Genomic DNA, 21682 nt, shown 5'->3' on the forward strand with positions numbered 1-21682 from the left:
TGAGGACGGTAGGTGGAGATTCAGAGCACTTCATAGTTTTGATAGGGTTGCAGTAGGGATCGACTCTTAGCCTATTTTTATTTGCCTTGGTGATGGATGTTTTGATGTGACATATTCAAGGGGAGGTGCCTTGGTGTATGTTATTTACAGATGATATGGTTCTGATCAACGCGACTCAGGGTGGAGTTAATGATAAGTTGGAGGTTTGGAGACCGACACTTGAATCTAAAGGTTTTTGGTTAAGTAGAATAAAGAAAAAGTACTTGAAGTGTAAGTTTAGTAATATGTCACAAAAAGATAAAGTGGTTGTGAAGCTAGACTCTCAGGCCATCCAGAAGAGAGAGTTTCAGGTATATGGGGTCTATAATTCAGGGTAATGGTGAGATTGGCCAGTATGTCATGCATTGTATTAAGGTAGGGTGGTTGAAGTAGAGGCTCACTTTGGGAGTCCTTTCTGATAAGAAGGTTCCCCCAAAGCTTAAAGGTAAGGTCTACAGAGTGGTAGTCCAGACGGCTATGCTGTATGAAACAGAGTATTGGCCAGTTAAGAACTCCCACATCCAAAAGGTGAAGGTGGCGGAGATGCAAATATTGCGATGGATATGTGGACATACAATAAAAGATAGGGTGAGAAATGAGATTATTCGAGAGAAGGTGAGAGTTGGCTCAGTGGAGGATAATTTGCAATAAGTGAGGCTATATTGGTTCAGGCATATGATGAGGAGGGGCCCTGATACTCCAGTGCGGAGGTATGAGACTCTGGCTATGGGTAGTTTTAGGTGGTCTAGAGGTAGACCGAAGAATTATTGGAGAGAGGTGATTAGGCATGATATGGAGCAATTACAGATTACAGAGGACATGACCCTTGATAGAAAGATATGGAGGACGCAGATTAGGGTAGAGGGTTAGGGGTGGGAGCGCAATAGTAGTAATAGGGGAGTGTTCCTTTGGGTCTAGAGTTTTTGCTTCGTAGTGTTGGGGCTGTAGTTTTTGGGGTTAGTGGTGTTAGCTTTTTTGCATCCTGTACTAGTTTATTATGCACTTATTTTTTGTGTTTGTTATACTATTAGTTTGTTTTGTATACCATGCTAGTTTGTATCCTCTTACTTTTTATATTCATTATACTGTTCTTGGTCCTAAGCTGCGGGTCTTTCGGAAACAACCTCTCTACTTCTCTTGAGGTAGTGGTATGGTCTGCGTACACTCTGCCCTCCCTAGACCCCACTAGGTAGGAATACACTGGGTTTGTTGTTGTTGTTGTGTAGTATTATTTTATTCAAACAATTTATTGCATATTATTTCTAATAAATCATACCAAATTGTATATTAAAAATAACGTCAACATAAATATACCAGCATAACTAATACAAGCATTATTAGTGCAAGCACTACTAATACGACTCATTCTGTATTATTCTTGTACACTCTAAAAAACAACCCTTTATGATTCTGTTAATCTCATTTAGATGTTGTGATTCCACTCTTCTATATTAAACTATCTTTTCTCTTCTATGAAATACCAGTTTATGACTTTATCTCCTAAACTTTGAAAATCACGCCTTCTTAAATATTGATCTTATATTATGTAAATTCCCGTAAGAACATACTACCTTTAGTTCATGTTAATTTGTAAGCCATCTTTTAATGTTCAAAATAACTTAATTGTTCAATCTTCAAGAGAATTGTTGAAAATTTCTTTCATTTTTGCCCTTCATTTATATTTTCAAGTTGATGAGTTCAAAAGACTTAATTTCTTACATTTATGATTTTAATTTGACTTTGAAAGGGTAAAAGAGGAAAGTGGTATCCAATTAAGTCCTAATTTTATTTTCTTAATAGGTGTGCATTACCTCAAAAATTAAGTTAATATGGACTATAGGGAGTGCATGTAATGACCTATGTTTTCATGATTTTCAGCATTTAGAGCTTTTTCATAGCTATCCAAAGTCATTTATGATTTACCCGGACTGACTGTTCGGTCACCAGACAATTCATTTGATTTTTAGAATCAATTCCCTATTTTGGAGCCATTAAGTATATTGAATTTGTTATGGTAACATCATTTGTTTACGTTTACGAGATTTCAAATTAATTCCAAGGATTCAATAAAAAACAAATCAAATTGTTAAGTTTATTTTGTACAGATTTTGAAGTGTCATGAAAACATGACACTTTCGACGCTTAAAACCATGATTTTATGTGTGAACTTAGGATATTGATGCACTTTGGTTTAAATTGTAGGTAAAATTGGTCTACAATAGTTTTGGAATGAAAAAGGTAGAAAAAGACCTGGAAAAGACCAATTTTAATCAAGGTAAGAGTCAGCTCTCGAGTTGTAAACATTCGATATGACTCGTATGCTGAATCATATGCACAAAAGAACCCAAAGCCAATCTGATAAACTAAGTATGGGGAAGATACCACTCAAGTATTTAAGTCGTAAGCTAGGATACAAGTCGTATAGATAAGTCGTAAGCATAATAGAACCTAAGCTACCTTACAAAAGTTAAAGTCTCAGAAGTATACAAGTCAAAAGTCTAAGCACGACTAGTATGGGGAAGTCATACATAAACAAATGTTCAAAGCTAGGAAGAAAAGAAGCTCTAGGTGCATACGAGAGAAGGAGACGAGTTGTATACTCAGGTACGACTCATAAACAGAAATCGTATGCTGAACAGAAAGTTGAAGCCTTTTTCAGACGCTGGAATAGATATATGAAGGAAGGGTATAACTCGTATGATGCCGATACGAATTGAAGACCAAGTCATACCAACTGCCGACATAACTTTACCTTTCCTATTTTTATTAGGATTTTTATGTTATTTTGAGATATTATAAATACCATACGATTTACCTTTTATTAGACTACCCTCTCATACGCTTTAATACAATTCATTACAATACTTTTACAATTATTCTTGACATTTTAGTTCCGTATTCAATTCAAGACTTTGGAGTTTATTCATATTATTCTTGTCTAATTAATTATATATGTTCTTTATTGATAATCATGGTTTCTTTCACAAACATGAGTGGCTTATCTCCTTGACTAGGGTTGTGGGAACCCTGGTGGATTAGCTACATCAAGAAAGTGTGATATTACTCTATTCTAGGGTTTATGAATGTATCTTAGTCTTCTTCACAATAATTAATCTCATAGCAGCTGCAAGAGCTTGAGATAGCCTGTATTCGTGCCCATCCCTAAGATGGTGTTTATGATTCAAAAAAAAAGATTAAGATAGTGATTTGGGATTTCTACCTCCATCTTTTAGTCCCCGCATCTTATCTAATCACTTGATCCTAACCAGTGCTAGTGAACTTAGGTCGTAGAAAAGAGAAACAAGGTGACGCCCTGAGACCTAACCAGTAAAGGGTAAGATTTATCCTCACGCCTAACTAGCGGCTGTTAATACCTATCTTGTAGACTTTGCATGCAGAACAATAGATTAGTTGGGTTAATCAAGAGAAATTTATGGAGTTAAGAAGCAAAGGGAACACAAGCCTAGTATTCTTCTATTATTTTCTACAACATAAAAAGCACTCCAGATTCGGTTACTACTTGCTATTGATACTAAAATACCATCATTTTACTTTCCTGTACTACTCGTGGATTACATCCAGTCAAGCAACTATTCATGTATTCCCTTTGGGATAGACCCCAGCCTAGTTGGGCTATTATATTTGCAATCAACCATAACATACTTCTATTGGGAGTGTAGTTTTAGGCGACGTCAAATTTTTGGTTCCGTTGCTGGGGATAAAGGTTTGAGTAGTAAATTGAATTGGTGAATTTTGCGGGTTTCATTTTTTGTTTTTGATTTGGCATATGCCGGTGTATGCAAAGTACTAGGAATAGAGGCAATCCCTTACTCCCTTTTAATCCTAAACCAGAGAGAATCCTTCAAACACCAAGAAAGATATCTAGAGAAGTTCGTGATGGTGTTTAAGATTCCCCCACATAGGGATCCAAATACGGCACTCCCGCATGCTATATTAGACCCACAAAATATTACAGACATATAGCCGCAACAACTATTAGAGCGAGAAAGAAGAGAAGCTGAAGAGGCTAGACTTGCTACAGAGACTGAGTTAACTCAGTAAGGTGGACTAGGCAGGCCTAGACAGGTAGTTGATCTTCGAGTTTAGAGTGGCATAGATCCATTGATTCCTGCATATCAGTACTTAAACCTATATAAGGAGGATGAAAAAGATATAGGTTATGTTGATCCTACTAAGACAGAGATCATTTTTCCTCCTTATTTAGCCCCTAATGTGAAGTTTGATATTACTAGTACTAGGATCCAATTTTTGAATCTAAAGGGTGTATTTTTTTGGTGCAGCTAAGGATGACACTACCATTCATCTTGTTAATTTTCTTAGGATCTGCACATCTTACACAATTTTGGGGGTAAGATTAGGAAGCATTGTCATTGAGGTTATTCCCACTTTCTTTGATAGGTGAAGCATCACTTTGGTTAGGGAAACTTCCCAGAGGATCTATCACTACTTGGCAAGAGTTGAAAAAATAGTTTCGAAGAAGCTTTTTCCCTCCTACACAGATGCTATAGTTGAAGTATGAGATTTACAATTTCAGACAGTTATCTACAAAATCTATGTATGATACGTGGTTCAGATTTAAGAAAAAGTTGAGCATGGTACCAAATCACAAAATCAGTGTGTCTAACTTGTCAGAAATATTCTCTAGATCACTGAATTTCAGTTCGAGAGAAATCGTAGACATTATTTTGAGAGGAGTATGTATGCGTCTTTGGTGGGATATTGTACAGGATATGCTAAATGATATTATAGTGACTATCATAGGATGGAATACTAGAGATTTAGAACGTTCTGGTGGCACATATGCTATTGGTGCAACAAATAATTACAGAGCAGGTCAAGATACGGTAACACAGGAGGTTGCACAACTTTGTACAGCTATTGGTTTAATTATTAAACAATTTGCAACAATGATTGATGAGAAAGTAAATGCATTTGTAGCACAAAAGTCTACTTCTAAGCCATTCAAGATTAAATCTGAAGAAGAGACAATGTATCTTGATCAAAGATTGCCATATTTCCAAGCCCAAGGGAAAGGGAATCAAGGTCAGAACTGTTATAATAATAAATACATAGATAGGAGTAAATAAAGAGATGGTGATTGGCAGCATAAATATTACTATAAGGAGAAGAGTGACAAGTATATTCCACCAGGTAGTGGTGATGTAGAGTCCAGAATGGTGGTACTTTTGTCCAAAGCTAGTCAAAGGGTAAGAAAGTCAAGAGAGCTTCCTAAAGGATATCAAAGCAGATTTGTCTTGTTTAAATTAGAAAGTTCAGTCACATGCTACAACAATCAAGTAGTTGGAGCAACAATTTGGTCAAATGTTAGCCACAATAAATCAAAGATAGCCTAGTACTCTCCCAAGCAATACTGTGGTAAATCTAAGAAAGGATAGTCACTTCCATGCCATTACCACTCAGAGTGCCGAAGTCACTACAGACCCATCTCTACCCACTGTTGATGAGTAAAAAAATGATGATGAGCTGGTTGATGTAGAGAGTAGTAGCAAGCAAGATGCATTAGAAGAGAAGGTTACAGAGCCTGTGTTGAATCCCATTCCAAAACCTCTTCCTCCTTTTCCACAAATGCTAAAAAAGAAATAATAAGATGGTAAGTATCAGAAGTTTTTACCCATACTAAAAGAACTATCATTCAATATACCTCTTTTAGAAACATTAGATCAAATACCGAGATATGCAAATTTTATGAAGGATTTGATCACAAAAAAGCAAGCAGTCAATTATGAGCCGACTGATAATGTTCATCATTGTAGTGATGTAGCTACTAGATCGTTAGTGGAGAAGAAGGAGTATCCTGGTGCTTTCACTATACCTTGCACCATTGAATCTTTCACCTTCGTGCATGCATTATATGAATTTAGTACTAAAATCAACCTTGTGCCATTTGTAGTATTTAAACAACTGGGGTTGGGAGCTCCAAAAACTACCACCACGAAACTAGTGATGGAAGACAGAACGGTGAAAAAATAGTTGGTATCTTATATGATGTATTCGTGAAGGTGGTTTCTTTTGTCTTTCTTGCTGATTTTGTGTTCTTAGATTGTGAAGTGGACTTCCAAGTCCCAATTATTCTAGGAAGATCATTTTTGGCTACAGGAAGGACATTGATTAATCTGGAGCTGGGGCATCTGATGTTGAGATTGAAAGATCAGTAGGTGATATTTAATGTATGTAAATCCATGAGGTATCCTGATAAGTTAAGAGTGATATCTGTGATTGATGTGTATAATGAGGAGGAATATTCATTCCATGATATTAATACAACTACTCTTTAGGATGATGGTTCTGATCTGGTTATTCCTATTAAAGAAAGATTAGGTGTTGAAGCACTTGCAACCGTTATCATGAACTTTGATTTTGATGGTATTGAGGACTATGAAGAGATAGTAAGTGCACTACATGGGAAAGGTTCTTATGATTATGCACCAAAGGAGCTTGATTTAGATTTGTAGAATAGAACTACTCCACCTGCTCGTCCATCCATTGAAGAGTCACCTGTATTAGATTTGAAGGCCCTCTCGTCTCACTAACAATATGTATTTTTTAGGGACAACAACATTTTACTAGTTATTATTGCCGCTGATATAAGACATGCATAAGTTGAAGCATTATTATCAGTATTACGGAGATTCAAGAGAGCCATTGGATGGTCCATTACAGATATTATGGGTATTTCGCCTGGTTTTTATACTCACAAAATACAGCTTAATTTGAATTGTGTTCCATCTATTGAAAATTAGCATTAACTCAATCCTCCTATGCATGAGGTAGTTAATAAATGAATAATAAAGTGGTTAGATACTGGTGTAGTATATCCCATAGCTGATAGTAAGTGGTTTAGTTCAGTACATTGTATCCCAATGAAAGGCAGAATTATTGTTGTGACTAATAAGAGGAATGAGCTAGTATCTATGAGGCCAGTCACTGGATGGAGAGTGTGTATGGATTATATAAAATGAAATGCCTGGAATTAGAAATATCATTTTCCTATGCCCTTCACAGATCAAATGTTAGACAGGTTAGTAGGTAGAAGATGTTATTGTTTTCTTGATAGGAAATCAGGCTACAATTAGATCACTATTGCACCTGAGGACTAAGAAAAGACAACTTTTACATGTTCTTATGAGACTTTTGAATTCAAACGTATGCCATTTAGTCTATGTAAATCTCCAGCCATAATTCAGAGTTGTATGATGTCGATTTTCTCTGATATGGTTGAAGAAACCATCAAAGTGTTCATGGATGATTTTTTGATCATTGGTTATTCTTTTGAAGACTGCCTAAAGCACTTGGAAAATGATCTAAAAAGGTGTGAAGAATGCAATTTAGTACTTAATTAGGAGAATTGCCATTTTATGGTCAAAGAAGGAATTGTGCTTGGGCACAATATTTCAAAGAGGGCCATAGAGGTTGATTGAGTGAAGAATGAGATAATTAAGAAATTACCCTACCTAATTTTTATGAAGGGAATTCGAAGCTTCTTAGGGAATGTAGGATTTTATAGGCAATTTATTAAGGACTTCTCGAAGATTGCTAATACTCTTTGCAATTTTCTAGAGAAGGAGGAAAAAATTAATTTTGACGATGCATGTAACAAGGATTTTGAAATCCTAAAGGAGAAGTTGGTAACGACTCCAATTATTGTGTCTCCTTATTGGTCCTTAACCTTCGAGATTATGTGTGATTCTAGTGGATTGATATTAGGGGATGTACTAGGTCAACGGCAAGAAAAGATCCTTCATTCTATCAACTACGCTAGTAAGGTACTTAATCCTTCTCAATAGAACTATACCGTGACGGAGCAAGAGATATTTGCATTGGTTTTGTCCTTTAAAAAGTTTAGATCTGATTTGATTGGAACAAAGTTTATTGTACACATAGATAATGCAGCATTGAGGTACCTCATGGCTAAGAATATGGAAAGCTTCGGCTTATTAGGTAGGTGCTTTTGTTGCAAGAATTTGACTTTAAGGTAAAGGATAGAAAGGCACAGAGAATCAAGTTGCAAATCACTTATCTAGATTAGAGGAGGAAGCTATGTAGAAGGTTGCAAATGGATTAGAGATTAATGATAGTTTTCTAGACGAGCAAATATTAGCAGCTTCGTAAGATTTAATTCCATGGTTTGCAGATTTTGCAAATTACTTAGCCAGTGATCTAGTTCCAAAAGAAATTTCTTATTAGCAAAGAAAGAAATTCATGCATGATGTAAGGAAATTATTTTAGGATAAACCTTATTTATTTAGGATATGTGCTGTTGGGATCGTTCGTAGGTATATACCTTAAGTGGAGATGATGAGCAAACTCAAAGATTGTCATTCTTAGGGGTCATCATGGAGGGCCCCACACAACTCATAAAATTTTGCAAAGTCGCTATTATTTTCTAACAATCCAAAAAGATTCTCACGATTATGTTTTTGGATTTTAAAAGACCAACGACAAGGTACTATTTCTAGAAGACATGAACTTCCTATGACTTCTATTTTTCCATTGGAATTGTTTGATGTATAGGGCATAGATTTCATGGGACCATTTTGTGTGTTCATATGGCATGAAGTATATACTTGTGCCAGTAGATTACGTTTCAAAGTAGGTGGAAGCAACTACACTTCCTAACAATGAAGCACGTAGTGTCACTGGATTCATGAGAAAGAACATCTTTTCTCAATTTGGTACGTCACGAGCTATTATAAGTGATAGAGAGTCACATTTTTGTAATTGATATTCTAGATTCTATTTGAAAAAATATGGAGTGAAACATAAGGTGGGGATGCCTTATTATTCACAGACTAGTGGACAAGTTGAGGTGTCCAATAGAGAAATCAAGTCCATCTTGGCAAAGACTGTTAATGCCAATAGGACTTATTGGGAAAGAAAGTTAGATGATGTATTATGGGATTACCAAACGGCTTATAAAACCCCCATAGGTGCTTTATCTTATTAGATAGTGTATGGCAAGTCTTGCCACTTGCTAACTAAGATTGAGCATAAAGCACTATGAGCGTTGAAGAAGTGGAATTTGGAGTGGCAGGATATAGGCAAGTCACGGTTGACTAAGATCAATGAGTTAGATGAATTTATGCTTCGGGCATATGAATATTCATCACTTTACAAAGAAAATATAAAGATGTGTCACGATTGTAAGATTGAGAAGAGAGTATTTGACAAAGGTAATCAAGTACTGCTTTACAATTGTAAACTTCATTTGTTTTCGGGTAAGTTAAGGTCAAGGTGGCCCAGTCCATAAAAGGTTATAAAAGTTTATCCGTATGGTGCTTTAGAATTACAGAAGGATAGCAAAGCCCCGTTCAAGGTAAATAAGAAATGAGTCAAGCTCTATGTGGGAAATATCAAAGAAGTGAAGAAAGTTGTTGAAATTCACTTTGGTGAAGACTGAGTAACTAGGGAAATTATGTCATGCTGCAACATTAAATCAAGCGTTGCAGGGGAGGAAACCCATGAGGCTAGTTAGTGAAATTTGAATATCCAACTTAGCCATATCATGACATGACGTTGTATCAAGTGTTCTAAGGGAGGCGACCCATTTTTTGTTTGTACTTATGCATTTATAGGATAATATGTTTGTTTAGTATGCAGGACTAAGGAATGCAGAAAATATCTAGGGGAGTGAAAAGGCTTGGTCATATTGACTTTTTATGAGTCATGTCTATATGGTACGACTAATGACTAGGAGTCTTATTGACCTGGGAGAAAATTCAAAATCAAACAAAAGATTTTGGAATGGATACAATTCTCTATACGATTCAAAGAAACGACCTGTAAGCATGGGTATGAGTCATATACACAACTCACACCCATGATTACCACGTTAGATCGTGGGCCAACCCGACCCAACACTTGGTTTAAATAAGAAAAAAGGCACTAAATTGGGTACCTGATATCCAAAACACACTCACCACCATTTGTGCCTAATTTGAAGTTTCCAAAATCAAAAAAAGCTCTTGAACACAACGAAAATCAACTACCATCTTGCTCAATTTTTCAATCTTGCTTGAATTTAAATAAGGATTTTGAGAAAAACAAGTGGAAACTTGAGCAAAATACTCTCTTCTCCATTCAACTAAGTTTTTGAATGAAAATCTTTATCATTTCCAGTTGAACTTGTATCTAGGAGTAGTTACTGACTTACTTTGAGTTCCTATTACTTGAATATCATATTATGGAACCCTAGTTCTTGGGATTTAGGTTGAAAATGAAAGTTGGGGATAAATTGGGTTTTAGTTAGAGATTTTGTGTGTTATTTTATCCTATATTGATCTATACTACTACAAACTGTAGTAGATATTTTCGGTATTTGGTTTGGAGTAAAAATTTAAAGTTACACTTATATATTGTAGTGATATGAGACCCCTTACGACTCGTACCAACAGGTATAGTGTTATAATGGGACTCGTACCCACTGATAATATAGAAGTTCAAAAAGTTTATGGTCTGGAATGGGTATGGCTAACCTATACGAGTCGTATCCATACCATACAACTCGTGCACTGAGAGGATTAAACTTAGAATAAAAGTTTCTAATTTACTTATGACAATTGGTAATTAGTCATACCTTGTCGGTACGACTGGTTAGGAGGAGTCATACGCTGACTAGTGAACATGTGTCATGCACTGTGTAGCATATAACTAAACTATATGAGTCATACCCGGTCAATATGACTAGTATCCCACTCGTACCCCTACTAGTACATGTATACTGAACTTTAATTTTACTTTTTTTTTGGTTTTCTTTTCTTTAATTATTTAGTAAGAAAGGTATATTTGTAGGAACAATGACTCCTAAGAACACATCCTCATATAAAAAAGTCAAAAAGAACAACAAGCAAGCACCAGCTACTAATTAAGAATACAGTGGTTCCGAGTTTGATATTTCAACTGATAGCCACGGTGAGTTATATAAAGGAACCACAATAGGGAAAGCTGTGCAAAAAGGTAAAGTAGTTGAGAAAGCAAAGGGGAAAAAGGTTGCACCCCCAGAGGAATTGCCATCTCCATGGGGCCCAAGGAGAAAGAATCCAACCGTTTCTCCTGCTCTTATACCACAACCTTATGATTATGATGAAGAGGCTGAATCTAATTCAGCAAAAGCTAGTTCTGAGGAAGCCCAAAGTGTAGAAGAGGTTGAGGCTACCCTAATAGATAGATAGGATCCCCCACTCACACTTTTCACTGCTTTAGTGCCCATTGTTGCATGACGAGTGTACCTCAGTATGTAGAAGACATTAAATAGTGGGTTGTTTAGACTTTCGGGTGGAAAGATAAGAGGAGTGTTGTATCTAGAGTAGAGGTTGACAACTAATGGGATGTTATAATTGCCACTATTTCAAGTATGCTTCCGCCCGTAGGGATTTGAGTAGATGATGAGGGCACCTAAAAGATACAATGAGATATTTGTTTGTGAATTTTATGCAGCATACAAAGGGGAGCTTCAGAGACTATATCCACAAAGTCAATTTTTGAAAGGTGGTAAGCCTACCACCTCACTTATGATTCGTGGTGTACGGGTTGATATTTCCCTGCATATGATTGATAGATTCTTGTATGTACCGGAGTATCAAGCTTCAGTAAACACTAGAGAAATGGACTACAAGATGGACAAAATGAAGAAGATAACTAAGAGAACATTCGGTTCAGATTATAAGATGGTTATTTTTAGGTAGATTGAGGAGCAAATATCTTTGAATAGTGAAAACACGGTCTGGGTTGCAGGAGGCCTCGGGGTAGTTTCATAGAAGATTAAGAAGAGTACCCTTAACTTTGAGGGTAAAGTATGGTGAACATTGGCCCAATACTGGCTATGTCCAACTATGGGAGATAATGTACTGATCCCAGTTCGGGTAGCTATGATAGCCAACCTAATATCCAGATATGATTTTGATGTAGCAAAGTTCTAATCCCGAGATATGAGAGATCGTGTAGTTAGGGGTAAGAAGTCTTTTAGCTTACCCCATCTTGAATACTCAGATATGTATGACTATAAAAGTTCTAGAAATCCCTGGTATAGATAAGATGATCTAGGCCATGAGAACCACTGACTTGGTACTGATTAAAGATGTGGCAAATCCTTTGGCTCGGCAGGCAAGACAGATAGCAAACCTGTTGGCAAGTGTGTTCTCATAGTGTGGTCAGGCTGATACCACTAATGCAGCTGATGCAGGTGGCCAGACTGAGATGACATATACAGATGTAGTGGGTACTTCTAATGTCCTACCACCATTCTAATTGTCATGACCTGAGACTACCCACTAGTCCTAACACAGTGCTTGAAACCTGTAACGACCCAAATCTAGTACCCAGAATGTTACACGGTGCTCATGACCCCGAAGGACCACAAGCTAACCCATGACTGATATATGTAACTGAGCACTGAGTAAGATACTGTAATTATGTAGAATATAAGCTGTAAAGACATAAGGTTCAAAACTGAACTAATACTGAATATTAAACAATGTCTGTAATTGGGTATAACAATATCCAAAAATAAAAAAATAGTCTGAAACATGTAGTATGAAAGCCTCTAAACTGTCTGAAATCTATGGAGTTAATGGGATATGTCCCCAACTAACTCCAAACTACTGAAATAATAAAGTAATAAACTAACCATCCTATCTTCAAATAATGAGGACTCACTGCTAGTCTAGCTACTGAACATCTGATCTACTAAGGATGCTTGGGAGCTTGTGCTTCTTAACCTATGGTATAAAACACCATAGTGCAAATATGTTAGTACATTGAATATACTGGTATGCAAGTGAGGTAGGATGAATTCAAAGGGTTCAAATGCATGAACAATGCTAACTGACTGTATAACATGAATGTGAGATTACATATATGAGTAAGTGACTGTGACTGAGATCATGATAACACTAACTCATGAATTTTGATATCATGGATTTTCAGATATCTGAGTACTAATACTGGGATACTGAATGACTAAGTCTATTAAGTACTGAGGAACTGATGTCATTTTACTGATCCAGGAATGACTATTTCTGATAGTTTTATTATGAAAAATTGGTCTGATTAACTATATCTAAAAGTCCTGAAATCTGAATAATGGTAAAATGAATTTTGTATAATTAATATACTACTAACTGGGTGACTATGTATGAAAGTCCTAAAATTTGTTTGAACTTACTCTGTTTCGTACTGTACTAAGTGACTATTTCTGATAGTCCTGATATCTGAAGAACTATCTGATTTCTATTACTGAGACTAATTCTGAAACAGTAACTGTGGGAAATAGTAATCTAACTGATATGCCACTAGGAAGCTATTATAGGTGAGTTGGTCTCCAATCGATAACCTCAATTGGAAGGGTATCAATGTCGCACCACTGGTAAGGACAAGCTGTGAGTGACCCTCGTCTGGTAGTGTCCCCAAAAGAGAATGGTGGGATCCTCATCTGATAGTGTTTATCCACCTCATCAACCCTCATCTAACAATGTTGATGTCTTAAACTATGCTAGCTACATAGTTCTGGACCGTAAGAATTTCTTGTAAGGATCACACCCTCAACAGTCAGTGTGTGTGTCCTCATCCTTGGGTTCACTCGATGTTAAATACTACTCCCATCTGAATAAACACTGAACATGATTAACTGAACTAAACTGGACTGAGTTCATGGAGTTCCATTGACTGATAGAATAGTACAGAGATTTCTAAATTACTGAGCTTTCTAAGATTACTAGGGTTATTGAGTTTACTGAGTTTTCCTGAGTCACATGACTGACTGAATTCTACTGATCATGTCTTAATAGAGGATATCATGAAAACATGACACTGGCTCTAGTCATCCAGCTAAATTATTAGGTATTTAATACCCCAGGACTCGATATCATGAAACTGACAAGACTTGATACTTCTTGAACACATGGCTATTATCAACAATTCATAATACAATAAGTTGGGGATTTCATGAAGTACATGGTTATCATAATCTTGTAAATGGAAGAATGCATATAATCAACATCATAATTCCATATTCTAGAATCATGAGCATTTCAACAACATCTACATTGCACATCAATATCATGGGAGTTATTTCAACATAAAGGTAAAATATGAATCCATCACTTAAGTCACAATTGAACTATATTACATGATTTCTAGTCTTTTAGGTATTTTATCAAACACTTTACATGCACCACTTAGGGCATAGTTATAATCATCAATTAACACCTCATAAACCACTCAATTCATGGATTTAAACTCATATATTATTGTAATTCCATAAAAACACATTGAGATTCCAACTTGGGAATCATACAACAACAATCATACAAACATAATGAATGAACACTATGCATACCTGGAAATCTAAATTCTTAAAGGAATCAATGAATGAACACTATGCATACCCAAAAATCTAAATTCTTAAAGTTCTTAGAAAGATTCTTGGAAATGGCCTTGATTTCTTGAGCTAGGCTTTTGCCTCTTCAAAGAGAATGATTTTTTTCTGGAGATAAAGTTAGAAAAAGTGATGTAATATGGTTTATAAGACAAAATTTTGTGGTTAAAGGCTAATCTGGATCATGGAAAAAGACCCAATTTCAGTTAGAAGATTTTTATTTTTCGTCCCTGGAAACCCAATTTGGCACCTGGGACGATGCGGTACTATCGCATCTTTCCACTGGAAGTTGCCAAATTAGAAATGGGCTAATAACGTGATGCAGTGAAATAGCGTTGCAATACTAGATGGGACCTGGAATCTTACAACGACGCGGTGGTATCGCGTTGAAACACTAGAAATTGACAACGATGGATTTGATCCTTTGCGTGATGCACCATAATCGCGGAGGCCCACTATATTTTGATGACTGCCATTTTGGCATGCTCCGCGACGCATTGATGGATCAGGTTGCACACTGCCTTACTAAAATTGCTCTAACTCTTTGCATGGGTATCGGATTTAGGCAAATTTGGTATCAACAAAAAGCTTATTAAATTTCCCACATAACAAAAATTTAAAATCTTGAAAATTCCACAAAGTGGATTAATATTTTAAAGCAAGTCTTTAACATTTTTGGGATGATTTTAAGCTAGGTAAAAAAATGGGGCATTACAATATCTCCCCCTTAGGAATATTCATCCTTAAATAAGACCGATTGAGATAGGAGAAATGATAAGCTGAAGTATATACTGAACATGAACAACTAAAATATGACTACATGACTGACTTTGGTGAAATTAATACTGAGTATACATATCGGATGCATGATTTCATGACTGAACTGACTCATTAATACCTGACTAAGATTTCTTATAGCTGAGTTTCTCACAAGGAGAATGTATGTCTGATGCATAAACACATGACTGATCTGATTTATGAGCATATGATTGAATAATCAATGGTAAATGGATACCAAGTTTAGAATGGGAGTCCCAGCATGAAACTAGTTTGTAACTAAAATTTGAACATAAAACTAAATAAGCTCTAAGGAAAGCTATTACCTTGGGCTGAGTCAGAGTTTTGCGGAGAAGAGGTGAGGGTTCTTGGATCACATGTCTATTTCTTCTTTTCAAGTAGCTCCCTCAAAGGACTGATCCCACCAACAAACTTTGACTAGAGGGACTTCTTTGTTCCTCAGTCTATGAGTCTAATAGTCAAGGATTCTGACTGGAATCTCTTCATAAGAGAGGTTGTCCAAAATATCTACGCCCTCAATAGAGACTATGACGGCTGGGTCACCTATGTATTTCTTAAGCAAGGAGTCATGAAAGACCGGATGCACTAAATCTAGATCTGAAGGTAACTAGAGATCAAAAGCTACTTAGCCAAAGCGACGGAGAAGTTTGAACGGACCGATATATCGAGGACTGAGTTTTCCCTTCTGACCAAATCTCTTTACTCCCTTCATAGGAGATATTTTTAAACATATGAAAAATTTTGACCTCATCTCGAGATTCTTTCTGAACATACATGAATGGAAACATGATAACATGGTTGAGTCTATAGCATGTGACATGAACTGGGTATTGTGAACTGAATTGAGCAATTGAGTACATGGCTTATGGCTAATATTAGAGCTAGAGGGTCAACCTATGGGTACCCAAACCTCCAAACTAGATTCGTTACGTGAAGAGACATTAGAGAGTTTAAGGCATGATAGCTCAGGGGTTATAGAGCATCTCCCTCTTAGGACATTATGTCCCTCGACGAATACCGACTTGACTGAAACACTGAGGAAAACTGGGATGATGTATAGGGCACCTACGAACTTAATCATGACTAAATATCAGTGATATGAAACTGAGACATAATACATAAACTGAGCTGATCTTGGAACTACTGGGACTTTCTATCTTGGAATAGTTACATTCCTATGATTTCTGATAGTAGGACTAGGTGGAAATATGGAAAACCACACCATATGAACTTATTGCCTGATTGCTAAACTAACTTACTGGCTGATCGATCTAAATCATAATGAAAAATTATGCTTAACAGAAGTACTTCTTCTTAACCTGAGACTACTGAAAATATTCGCATGAGCGCTGAGCACAAATGCCTAAACATACTAAATTATCTGCTTAACTGAATGACTGATAGCTACATACTAGGTCTGTAATATGGAACTGTACTTAGTCTTGAATAATTGGACTGTAACTGCAGAGCATTGTGCATAAGAGATAAAGACTAATTGAGTGACATGAGATAACAGAGCATGAATTATGAGTAACTGTATTATTTGAGAATGCAACGCTAGGAGTTTAACTCGGTTCTAGTATAGTCTTGTAAATTGAGGTACTAAAACGTTGACAATTGAGTGACTAATAACTGTATGCTATGGTCGAGTAAACTCGAAACTGAATTGAGTTACCAACCCGATTAGTAGGACTGAACTAAGATTTTAGCTAAGATGATAATTGAGACTGTAACTAAGACTGTAGCTAGGAATGAATACTAGTTTTAGATAACTAAGGTTTAGACTGGTACTAAAGTACTGAATTCTGATGGCTAAGTAACTAATAACTAAAAGCCACAATTTTGTAGGACTATCTGAGTCCTTTACTGAATATTGATTATTGAACTGACTCTATAACTGAGACCTGAGGGATAGAAAATAATGCCAATTAATTCACCAAAGGATCTAAAATTAGGGTATACATGACATAGTCTGAGTTTGGATGATCATTAGGAGTGGAGCATAAGTCACGTGGGCTGAAAATACTGTAAGACAGGACATGAATGGATGAGTCATGAGCTACATGACTTGATTCTAGAATTTTTGTACTCATGGAACATGATTCGTAACACTGAGTGAACTAGGATTCCTCATACTAGGAACTTGAAATGCACACGATCCTAAGGGACGTACGTGAATGTAAGATGTGTTCACGAAACTAAAAAGTGAAGCATGCATAAATATAGTGATGGTTGAAGTACAAAACTTTGCACTAAGGTAGGAATGGGTAGGGAATGATCTTCCCTTACTAAATTTTTACACATACTGGCATCACTATAAGAACCTTGAAGACCTGATATTCTAAGACATCATAATCAGACAGTTCCTGTGTACCTATCAGGTTGTGTTACACTGACTCACTAGGGTGGAGACTAAAAAAGGTCCTGTTAACATTTTGTCTGACCTTAAAGTAACAAAAGAAAAAGAAGCTCCTGAATCTAAAGAAGTGAAAACATGCAAGTGAAAGAACTGCAACATACAAGTGACTACATTAAGAGAACTTTCTTGATATTGTCCGAACTGAAGTGCATAGAGTCTATTTGGGTGTTGCCCACCGATAGCATTGGAATTCACAACCTGCTATTTTGAACAATCGAATAGAGCTAAAGAATGACCTGCTGACTTCGTGGATCGGGTTTAGGACAGTCTCAAACCATGTGACCTGACTTACCACATATGACACACACATTACTGCCAGCTCTACACACACCCTTATGATACTTACCACATTCTTTGCAAAGTAGAAGAGTGTGAATAATGCTTACACTATTATGAGATTTGGAGCCTAGCGCCCTATATTTGCTACCATTTCTGAACTTATGAATTGAAGCTCTGGCTTAGGAAGAAGCTGGAATTGAAAACTTCTGGCTATGCTAAGAACAGTTACCACCCTGCAACCCTGTCTGAGAAAAACTATAACTACCTATTCTGGCGCTCTTATTCTTTCTCTCCTTCTTCTTAAGTTTCTGCTCTTCAATCTGTTAATTATGGACCATAGCTCTAGATATATCTATTTCGTTAATCAATATCACACTCCTACACTCCTTAACCATTCTACCTACAACCCCAAACACAAACTTACTCATCTGGATCTACTGTCTGCTACTGCATAGGGAGCATACCTGGCTAACTGTGTGAACTTTAGGGAGTATTCTTTTACACTCATGCTACCTTGTTTGATATTGATAAACTCTAACACTTTGGCTTCTTTATTCTCTAGGGAAAAGAATCTATCTAAGAAGGCTGTAGAAAACTCTTCCCATTCTATGGACTCTGCATCTGTACCCCTGTCTACCTTGCACTATTTAAACCACATATGGGCTATCTCTTGTAGCTGATAAGTGGAAAATTCTGCACTCTCACTGGAAGTCACTCCCATGATGTCTGTGACTTTTTGAACCTGGTCAAGGAACTCTTGTGGACCTCCTTTGGACTTAAAACCAGAGAACAAGGGAGGATTCATTTGGGTGTAGTACCGAATCCTAGCTGCAGCAGAATCGGCCACTGGGTTGGCTGGAATAATAGCTAGCCGTTCATTTAGAGTTATGACTAAACTGGCTAGAGTAGTAAATACAGTCTTGAATTCATCATGGGAAACATGTTCTTCCAGAGGATCTGTTAAAATGGGCTGAGGTGCTGAGTGATTACCGATTCTTCTTTCGCTAGCCCCCTTAGAAGGCATATTCTTTAAACAAGAGGAAGAAGCGGATTAGATTGAGAAATTAGTTAGAGATTATGCTCACTGGTATAAAATGCATACTGAAATAGGGGAAACTGTTCCTAAAACATCTTATAGCCTGCTGAACATAAGTGTGGTGCACAACACACCCATGCACAAGACTCTACTAAATATAGCTTTTCAGACTTCCTAAGACACTATTGAACCTAAGGCTCTGATACCAAGTTTGTAACAACTCGAATTCGGTACCCGGAATATTACATAGTATAGTTGACCCTGAAGGAGCACAAACTAACCCATGACTGATATCTATAATTGAGCACAGAGTAATATCCTATAATTATGCAGAATATAAGTTGTAAGGCCATAAGGTTAAAAACTAAACTAATACTAAATATAAAGCAATGTCTGTAATAGGGTATAACAATACTCAAAATTGAAATAAACTGTCTGAAACATATCATAGTCTGAAAGCCTCTAAACTGTCTGAAACCTGTGGAGTTGATAGAACATGTCCCTAACTAACTCCGAACTACTAAAATAATAAAGTAATAAAATAACTATGCTATCCTTGAATTAAGAGGACTCACTGCTAGTCTGGCTGCTGAACGTCTGATCTACTAAGGATGCTCGGGACCTTGTTCTTCTAAACCTATGGTATAAAACACCATAGCACAAATGCGTCAGTACATTAAATGTACTGGTATAAAAGTAAGGTAGGCAAATTGCAAAGGGTTCAAATGCGTGAACAATTCTAAATGACTGTATAACATAAATGTTAGAATACATACATGAGTAAGTGACTGTGACTGAGATCGTGATAACACTGACTGATAAATTCTGAGATACTAATATTTATGTACTAATACTGAGATAATACTAATAACGTACCACTGGTAAGGATAAGCTGTGAGTGACCCTCGACTGGCAGTATCCCCAAAAGAGAATGTTAAGACCCTAATCTGACAGTGTTTATCCACCTCATCAACCTTCATTTAATAGTGTTGATGTCTCAACCTATGCTGTCTACATAGTTTTGGAACGCAAGGATTGTTTCCAAGGATCATACCCTCAACTGTCAGTATGTGTGTCCTTATACTTGGGTTTACTCGGTGCTAAATTCTACTTCTATCTGAAGAGACACTCAACATGATTCGCTAAACTGAACTAGACTGAGTTTATAGAGTTCCATTGACTGACAGAATACTACAGAGATTACTAATTTACTAAGCTTTCTGAGATTACTGGGATTACTGAGTTTATTGAGTTTTCTTGAGTCACATGATTGACTGAATTCAACTAAACATGTCTTGACTGAGGATATCATGAAAACACAACACTAGTTCTAGGTGTACAACTAAATTCTTGGGTATTTAATACCCCTAGGACTCGAATAATATGGGGATTTCATAAAGTACATGGTTATCATAATCTTGTACATGGAAGGAATGCATATAATCAATGACATAATTCCATATTCTAGCATCATAAGTATTTCAACATCATCTACATTACACATCAATAGCATTGGAGTCATTTGAACATAATGGTAAAACATGAATCCAGCACTTAAGTCACAATTGAATTATATTACATGATTTTTAGTCTTCTAGGAATTTTATCAAACAACTTACATGCACCACTTAGGGCGTAGGTATAATAATCAATTATCACCTCATAAAACACTCAATTCATGGATTTAAACTCATATACTAATGTAATTTCGTAAAAATACATTGAGATTCCAACTTGGGAACCATACAACAACAATCACATAAGTATAATCAACCCATAACATAATATTAATAATACATATTTAAAACTTGATTCTTGGGCTTCATGGACGAAAGGAATCCATGAATGAACACTATACATACCTAGAAATCTAATGTCTTAAAGTTCATGGAAATATCTTGGAATTGTCCTTGATTTCTTGAGCTAGGGTTTTTGCCTCTTGAGAGAGAAGGATTTTGTTCTTGAGAGAAAGTGAGGAAAAGTGATGTAATAGGATTTTTAGGACATAATTTTGTGGTTAAAGTCTGATCTGGGTCATGGAAAAAGACCCAATTTCCCACAGAAGGTTTTTATTTTTCATCACTAAAAACATCGATTTGGGTTTCTGGTGCGATGCGACACTATCGCATCGTGCCACTGGAAATTTCCAACTGGGAACTGGGCTGATGGCGTAATACGGTGAAATTGCATTGCAATACTGGATGGGACTTGGAATCTTACCGTGACGCGATGGTATCGCACTGAGACACTGAAAATTGACAACTCTGGATTTGATCCATGGCGCAATGCACCATAATCACGGAGGCCAACTAGATTTTGACGATTACCATTTTGGCATGCTCTGCAATGTGTTAATGGCTCAGGTGGCACACTGTCTTAATAAAATTTCTCTAACTTCTTGCTCGTGTGTTGGATTTAGGCAAATTTGGTATCGACGGAAATCTTATTCAATTTCCCACACAACAAAAAGTAAAAATCTGGAAAATTTCATATGTATAAAAGTGGATTCATCTTTTAAAAAAAGTCTTTAACATTTTTGGGATGATTTAAAGCTAGGTAGAAATGCGGGGTATTACAATATCTATTCCTTGGGATTATTCATCCTCAAATGTGACTGGATGAGATGGGAAAAATGATAAGCTGAAGTACATACTAAACAAAAAAAAACTGGAGCATGACTACATGAGTGACATTGCTG

Source organism: Capsicum annuum, chromosome 11 (assembly GCF_002878395.1).
Source record: "Capsicum annuum cultivar UCD-10X-F1 chromosome 11, UCD10Xv1.1, whole genome shotgun sequence".
NCBI lineage: Eukaryota > Viridiplantae > Streptophyta > Magnoliopsida > Solanales > Solanaceae > Capsicum > Capsicum annuum.